This window comes from Apium graveolens, chromosome 5 (genome assembly GCF_009905375.1).
Source record: "Apium graveolens cultivar Ventura chromosome 5, ASM990537v1, whole genome shotgun sequence".
Taxonomy (NCBI): Eukaryota; Viridiplantae; Streptophyta; class Magnoliopsida; order Apiales; family Apiaceae; genus Apium; species Apium graveolens.
Window position 1 is genome coordinate 33,168,644 of NC_133651.1, and position 8,671 is coordinate 33,177,314.

Below are 8,671 nucleotides of genomic sequence, written 5' to 3' on the forward strand. Positions count from 1 at the left end.
ATGGAACTCGTGACAACCCGAATCCCCGACCCCGGATTTGGGGGTGTTACAGTTAAGCACTTGATACCTACTGATTTTAATCTCTTCTAGTCATTACATAATTAAAATATCATTTTAACACATAATTCGTGGTATGCACCTCATAAAAATCAAGTATCAAGGCTCAAAGCAAACAAGTATGGTTTCCTAGTCTAAATTCGCTTGTAAATCAACATGCAAGGGTAAATTTCAACATGCAAGGGCTATAACTAACATGCAAGTCTTAAAACTTAATATACTTGAAGAAATACATAGCATTCAAGAGTTTAAACATTATAATTCATCATTTTTTAGAAGCAAAAACGATTTATAAGTAACATGCAAAGTCATTTTCATAGAAATTTCTAAAGAACAATCCATATACATTCGGCTCTTTTAATAAATCATTGCTAAATGCTATAAACAAGATTATGACTTAGAAAGTTGAAGTAAAAATACTTCTCCAAGATCATATCAAGTCCATATCTTTAAGCCCTTATGATTTTTGTCCTTAAATCGATGAGAATTCAAGGCCTAAATCTTGGCTACAAGAACACATCAACACATAATAAAACATAACTTTTATGAGCCAAAATTTTCAAGTATAGATATGGGAATATGAGTGAATTAGCTCCTTGATCAAAGTGTTTGAGAAAATAAAAAAAAATGAAAGAAGAGGGGGAGGGGGAGCTTCAGCCGAGAGGGAGAGAAAGGGGAGGGGAGGGAGTGAAGTGGGTGTGCAAATGAGAGAGTGTAGCTTGTGTTTTTGGGTTTAGATGTGTTAAAATGGTAGTGGAATGGAGAAATGACTTCTATGCCCTTCCTACAAGCTTAAGACATTTTTGCATGCAAGGGTAGATGAGTATTTTACTTGGTCAAAGTGAGTGAGTGGGGTTGAAAATGACGGTCCTATCCTTAGTCTCTTTTATAAGGGATTTTGCATGCAAGGGTACATTAGTAATCTAGTAATCATTTTCTAGAATTAAAAATATGATTTAAAAGAATGAATTTTAATAAATAAAGTACAATTCCATAAATCACAAAAATTATACCATAATTTACTTTAAGATTTTAGAAATTTTATAAGAGTATTTTCAAGAAATTTGAATAAAAATTTTTTTTAAAAGAATTTTCTTTATAATAATACTTCTATAACAAGCCACATAAAATACTATTTAATTAGAGTTTAATGCAAATAAAGTTTTAAAAATATAATCTAGCATTATACCTGATAGGGATAAATAAATTATGATAGTATAATTAAATACTGCAAGGTGTGGGCTGCTAGGCCCAATAAAAAGATATATGATACTCATACCAGAAAGGTTAAACCTGATGGACCAGATCAGGCCTGATGGAATAAAGAAGGCCCAAAAGCCCAATTATTAATTAATTTCGTAATTAATTAATAAGGGAAAAATCAGCTATTGAGAAGAGTCCCGATAAGGATATAAATCCTTATAGATTAGCCTCAAGGGGACCTAAAAGGATAAGGAATCAGTTTCCTACTATCTAGGACTCCAAAGTCCATTCTAATTATGAGACTTGCCCACCAAGTCTCCTATACCAAGTCCAATTCAAGGACTCCCAACATCTATATAAGGGGCCTCACCCCACAAATCAGAACTACGTTTTTTGGCTTGATTCTCTAATTCACTGAGATACGTAGGCATCTCGTAAAGGCAGAATTAAGCTACGATACATGAGAGCAGCCATTAAAGGCCTTGAGCTCCCGAATCTTAGTAATAAATACAGCAAATAATAACCTTAGTTTTTTATTCATAACAATACCAATTTATCTAATCGTATAAGCATATAATTTCCATATCCAAATATTTGTATGAAGATTTGAATCGTCGCGAAAGAAAATATATTCGTATTTACTTAATTCACATAATCGTTGGAAAATAACATTTAGAAATTGATTTACTCACAACAATGCACAGAAATGCCACATCATAGAATTATAATATCATAGTATTTACAAAAGTTACAACCTTCCCCCCTTTAAGGATTCTGTCCCCAGAATCTAAGCAAACAGATGAGGATACTCATCTATAATATCACTTTCTAATTCCCATGTTGATTCTTCAACTTTGTGATTCCTCCATAAAACTTTAACTAAAGGAACTATCTTATTCCTTAAAACTTTATCCTTTCTATCTAGAATGCTAACAGGTTGCTCGATATAAGATAAATCTGGCTCAATCTCCACTGGTTCATTCTCTATGATACATTTGGTGTCGGGGTTGAACTTCTTAAGCAATGATACGTGAAAAACATTGTGAAGGTGCTGCATTTGAGGCCTTACGTGAAAAACGTTGTGAAGGTGCTGCATTTGAGGCGGTAAGGCCAACTCGTACGCCACTTTTCCAACTTTACCCAAAATCTCAAAAGGTCCGACAAATCTTGGACTCAACTTTCCTTTCTTTCCAAATCTAGTAATCCCTTTCCATGGTGACACTTTCAACAGAACGGTTTCTCCTATTTCATACTCTACATTCCTTCTGCGCGGATCAATCGATTTCGAATCAAATTCACCGCTTTTTTCGTTTGCTGAATCAGTTCGGGGCCAATTACCTTTCGCTCTCCGACTTCATCCCAACATATTAGTGATCTACACTTCCTTCCATAAAGAGCTTCGTATGGGGGCATTCCAATACTGGCATGAAAGCTATTATTATACGAAAACTTTACTAAAGGTAGGTGATCGTCCCAATTTCCTTTAAAGTCTAAGGCACAAGATCTCAACATATCTTCTATGGTCTGGATCGTGCACTCACTCTGTCCATCCGTCTGTGGGTGATAGGCAGTGCTCATCCTGAGTCGAGTTCCCAAATGTTCTTTGAATTGCTTCCAAAATCTAGAGTTGAAAAGAGGGTCTCTATCCGACACGATAGATACTGAAACTCCATGGCAAGTAACAATTTCCTTAAGATACATATGAATCAACTTGTCAATTGAGAATCTCTCGTTAATCGGTAGAAAATGAGCTAACTTAGTCAATCGATCGATTATTACCCTAATAGCATCATGATTAAATTTTTTTCCTTGGTAATCCAACTATAAAGTCCATTGCAATGTGATCCCACTTCCATTCAGGTATTTCTAAGGCTGAATTAGTCCACTCGGTTTTTGATGTTCGGATTTTACCCTTTGACAAGTGTAGCATCTACTAATCCATTAAGCAATCTCCTTCTTCATATCCGGCCACTAAAAGTTCTGTTTCAAATCTTGGTACATTTTTGTGTTTCCCGGGTGAATAGTAAATTTTGAGTTGTGAGCATCCTTCAAAATCTCGTTCTTCAATTCTTCCACATTCGGTATCCAAATTCTTGATGAGAATCTTAGAATTCCTTGGTTGTCTTTTTGAGTGCAAATCTCTTCTCCGGTCAACTCATTCATCTTTTGATTCATCATTTCTTCTTGACATTTCTTGATCTTTCCTAATAATTCTGGTTGAAAAGTCAATGTACAGATCAATTCTGTAGGTGCACTTGGAGCTCGAATCTCAATTTTCATCTTCTTAAATTCCTTTGATAACTCTTGGGCCATGGTCAACATATTCAGTCTCTCCTTGTGACTCAAAGCATCCGCTACTACGTTCGCTTTCCCGAGATGATAATTGATTGTGCAATCGTAGTCCTTAATCAACTCCAACCATCTTCGTTGCCTCACGTTTAATTCCTTCTAAGTGAAAATGTACTTCAGGCTCTTGTGATCCGTATATATCTCACGTTTCTCTCCATATAGATAATGTCTCCACAGCTTCAAGGCAAATACAATTGCAGCCAGTTCCAAGTCGTGAGTTGGGTACCTTTGCTCGTGAGGCTTAAGTTGTCTTGACGCGTAGGCTATCACCTTCCCGTGTTGTATTAAAACATAACCCAATCCTTTGTGTGACACATCACTGAATATCATAAAATCTCCTTTATCATCTAGCAAAGCTAAAACTGGAGCAGTAACCAACTTTTGCTTTAATTCTTGAAAACTCCTTTCACATTTCTCCATCCATTCAAACTTCTCATTCTTTCGAGTCAATTTTGTCAATGTTACCGCAATCTTAGAAAAATCCTTCACAAATCTTCAATAGTATCTGGCCAATCCCATGAAACTTCTAACTTCAGTCGGAATCTTTGGCCTTTCCCAGTTCATTACAGCTTCTATCTTTACTAGATCAACTCGAATCTCTTCCCTACTGACAATGTGCCCTAAAAACTGAACTTCTCGCAACCAAAATTCACACTTCGAAAACTTTGCATATAACTTCTCTTTTCTTAAAGTCTCCAAAGCTATTCTCAGATGTTCAGCATGTTCTTCCTCGATCTTTGAGTATATTAAAATGTCATCGATAAACACAATGACAAAATTATCCAAGTACTCCTTGAATACTCGATTCATCAAATCCATAAAGGCGGCTGGTGCATTTGTCAATCTGAATGCCATAACTAGAAACTCGTAATATCCGTATCTGGTTCTAAAAGCAGTCTTTGGTATGTCTTCCGGCTTAATCTTCAACTGATGATATCCCGATCGCAAGTCAATCTTTGAGAAATAAGTCGCTCCTTTAAGTTGATCAAACAAGTCATCAATACGAGGTAACAGGTGCCTATTCTTGATGGTCAATTTGTTCAACTCTCTATAGTCAATGCACAATCTCATACTTTCGTCCTTCTTTTTCACAAACAAAACTGGAGCACCCCATGGAGATAGACTCGGCCTTATAACTCCTTTATCCAATAATTCTTGTAGTTGCTTTGCCAATTCCTTCATTTTTTCTGGTGCCATACGATAAGGTGCCTTCGATACAGGTTCCACGCTGGGCGCTAAGTCGATAGAAAATTTGATTTGACGGTCAGGCGACAATCCAGGAAGTTCATCAGGAAATACATCGAGAAATTCGCTAACTATTGGAATACTTCCTATATTCGGCGTCTCCTTAGATCTATCAATTACGTGAGCTAAATACCCTTCACATCCTTGTCTTAACAGTCTTTTAGCTTGTATCATTGTCAAAAACGTCTTAACTTGCTTCTACCCTTTAAACTCTACTCTCTTTCCTTGAGGGGAATTAAGAATTACTTTCTTCTTCTTACAATCTATCTGAGCACCATGCTCTGCTAACCAATCAATTCCTAATATAACGTCAAATTCTCCTAATTAGAAAGGTATGAGGGAAGCAGGGAAACTAGAGCCTAAAATCTCTACTTTATACCGAGGGCAAACATCTTTAACAGATATTCGTTCTTGATTAGCCAAAATAATAGATAAGGGTTCAACTAACAGTTCAATTTCACAATTCAACTTGCCAATAAAAGATTCAAATATGAAATATCTAATAGCTCCGGAATCAAATAGCACTTTTGCATTGATGTTGTTGACAGAAAGCGCACCTGCCACAACTTCAGAACTCTGAACAGCATCCTTGATGTTCATGTTGAATGTTCAGGCCTGAGCAGGATAAGAGGGAGGAAACACTGGAGTTGCAGATTCAGAAGGTTGATTTGAAGGAAGTTGAAGAATTGGAACAGAAGATGTCATTGCTTGATTGAAAGGAGCGGCCGTCAATTGCATCAACTTGTTGTTTCCGGAAGCCTTGCAATCCCTCGACATGTGACCAGTCTTTCCACACTTAAAGCATGTAACAGAAGGCTTCGGGTTCCGTCACTCATTCGCGTAATGACCTTTCGTATTGCACTTGTAACAGATGATGTCAGTCTTATTGCAGTTGCCCGTATGTCTCTTGTTACAGAATTTACACTCCGGATTTGTTGCTTGCTGGAATCTCTGCCCTTAAATCCTATTCCTCTGACTCTTACTATCACTTTTCTTAAAGCTTCGGGGTCCTCCTTGGTTCTGGAATCCAAACTTCTTGGAATTCTTTCCACTTTGGCTTCCTTGAGCCGATCCTTCTCCACTACTTCCAAACTTTTTTTCTTACTCTCTTTCTCCTTTGAGTTTTGGTCACTTTCTCCTTCGATCACCATTGCCTTTTGGACCACTCCATCATATATGGCCGATTCAAAAGCAGCCACTCTACTTCGTAGCCAAGGCTTTAATCCTTGTTGAAATCTTTTCGCTCTCTTCTCATCTGTGTCCACATAATCTCCAACAAACCTAGCCAACTCGATAAATTTCTTCTCGTATTCTCCCACAATCATTCCTTCTTGCTTTAATTCAAAGAAATTCAATTCCATTTGAGTCTGCATATACCTCGGGAAATACTTGTCTAGGAAGATCTTCTTGAATCTATCCCAAAAAATAACTTATTTTGCTTCTAGAGCACGGGCTGACTCCCACCAAAAGTTCGCTTCGCCTTTCAGAAAATAAGATGCATAATCGACCTTTGTTTCTTCCCTAACAACAACTAGTGTGAAGGCTTTCTCCATCTCTTTAAGCCATGATTGAGCTTCTACCGGGTCTTGAGTTCCATAAAACTCTGGTGGTTTCACAACTTGGAACGATTTGAAAGTTGTAGGGTTTGGTGGTGGTAGAAGTGGTTGTTGAAGTTGTTGCTGAAGAAGTTGTTATTGTTGAGCAAGGGTAACAGATTGTTGGTGAAGTATTTACATAAGTTGAGCCAAGTTGGGTGGTGGATCATCATGATCCCTGATATTGGTGTTGCGAGCTCTATGAGGAGGCATGATTCTGAATGTAGACAAGAAAGGTTTATTCACAGTTCAATATTTGCATAGACAAGTCAAGGGTAAATATTAAGCACTGAGATTTTATTCAAGAGATATCTTAGGAAAGGATTAAAGATGATCAAGTTTTTAAAGAGGTCAACAGAATTTAATCAACAATTTTTATCTAAGCAAGTATATAACATGGTAATGAGATGGCAATATCATAGAGATAATCAAAGTGCGAATTTAACAGTAGTTCGAATGAAAAGTGCGAAATAGAGTACAAACAGGAAATAAAGTGCAAATAAAGTCTTCCCGAAATAATCCGGGTACAAGGTACAAATGGAAATCAAGTACTAATCAACAACAATGCTAGAGATAGGTAGACTATATGATAGTCTAAGGGGATGGTGATGGGGGAACAGGGGCACGGAGACGGCTAATCACTCGGCGGAGCTCGTCAGTAATGGCGGTAAGAGCAATCTGACTCTCTCTCTCACGGTGTGGAATCATCAATGCCAGTCGGTCCTCAGCCATCTGGATGATCTCCTCAAGTCTGGCTATCAGTCGGGGTCGGTTGGGCTCATCATCAAAGCTCTCGCAATACAACTGGTCCACCCTACGTCGAAGAGTCACATTCTCGCCTTCCAGTCTATCAACCATAATTACCATCTGCTCGTACAGGGAGAATGGCACAGTAGAAGGGAATCCGGGAGTCGATGAGGATGTTTCCTGACAATCAGTTATATATATACGCAGTTTTAAATAAAAGGGTCGGAAAACCTATAGATTCTAACGCCCCAAAACCCAAATGATCTAAGTTCATCCTATTCTCTAAATTCCTATTTTATATTCATTTATCCTATATTGTTCAGTGACTCAAACCCGTGGCTCTGATACCAAAATTATGATGGACCCACTAATACTAACTAGCAATAATAGAGATAAACAAAGCAGTAAAGGATTACAACTAGTTAATTATTATTACAGAACCATAAATCCAAGTCCCCGAATCCACAGGTAAGAGTTTGAACAACATCTAACAACTAATAATACCAAAGTCTAATATCCAAAGCCAAGTACATCTACCAATTTTAAATTCCCAAAAGTTCTTTAAACCTTAGGGAATAACCAGTTCCCTACCTGCTCCAACATCTGACGGTAGGCATACCCTGAACCATCACAATTCTTACGCGCGGTCTGCTTAAAATGAGGCATCTTCGGGCTTAACTGAAGGGATAACATCAATAACAATATTAATGAGCAAAACGCTCAGCAAGTGAATAATAGGGTACAACAGTTCATCACGTGCTCAATAAAACAATAACAGAAGGTAAATCAACAATATAAATTATTCAAGTAAAGTTCAGGATTTTAATAAGTGATTGGAATTGAAATCACACAACGCTATGAGCAATGAGGGGTGATCAGCCCACATTAAAGCTCCGAACCACACAACAAGTGATTCACAACCATTGAGGATCCTCGGAACACATTGGCCATATAAAACCATCAGGCTCCCTGCTACTGAGGTTTCAAAACTTTAACAGTGACTGGCGCCTCAGTCTTATTATTTCATTCAATTCCTTTTTTTAATAACTCATTTCAATTTAAAAAAAAGGGGTTCTTGATCAAGGATAATATAACAAAGGTTGGTATTGACAAAGTTCAAATGAGAGGATGATATTAGTGTTTGGGTTTCCAAAGGAAATGAATCTAATGTATGAGGGTTTTAGGTTTCACTGAATATATATTAAGGAACTATTTGTAGGGTATTCACAGGGATACGAGGTAATATGTGATGAGAAAAGGGATCAATTCAAGTATGGAAGCGATTAACTAAGTTCAAGATCCAATCATTGAGTGATGTCAGGGGCTAATCAATATTATTAAACGATAGTCAAGCATTCACAGGGTATTCAATCACAAGAAATGGAATTATAAAGATAAGTTAAGAGTTCACTTGCCTGAACTACGCTTACTGAGTACTTGAATGGAATCGTCTAGGGGCTCCTTTCCCGGCCTCC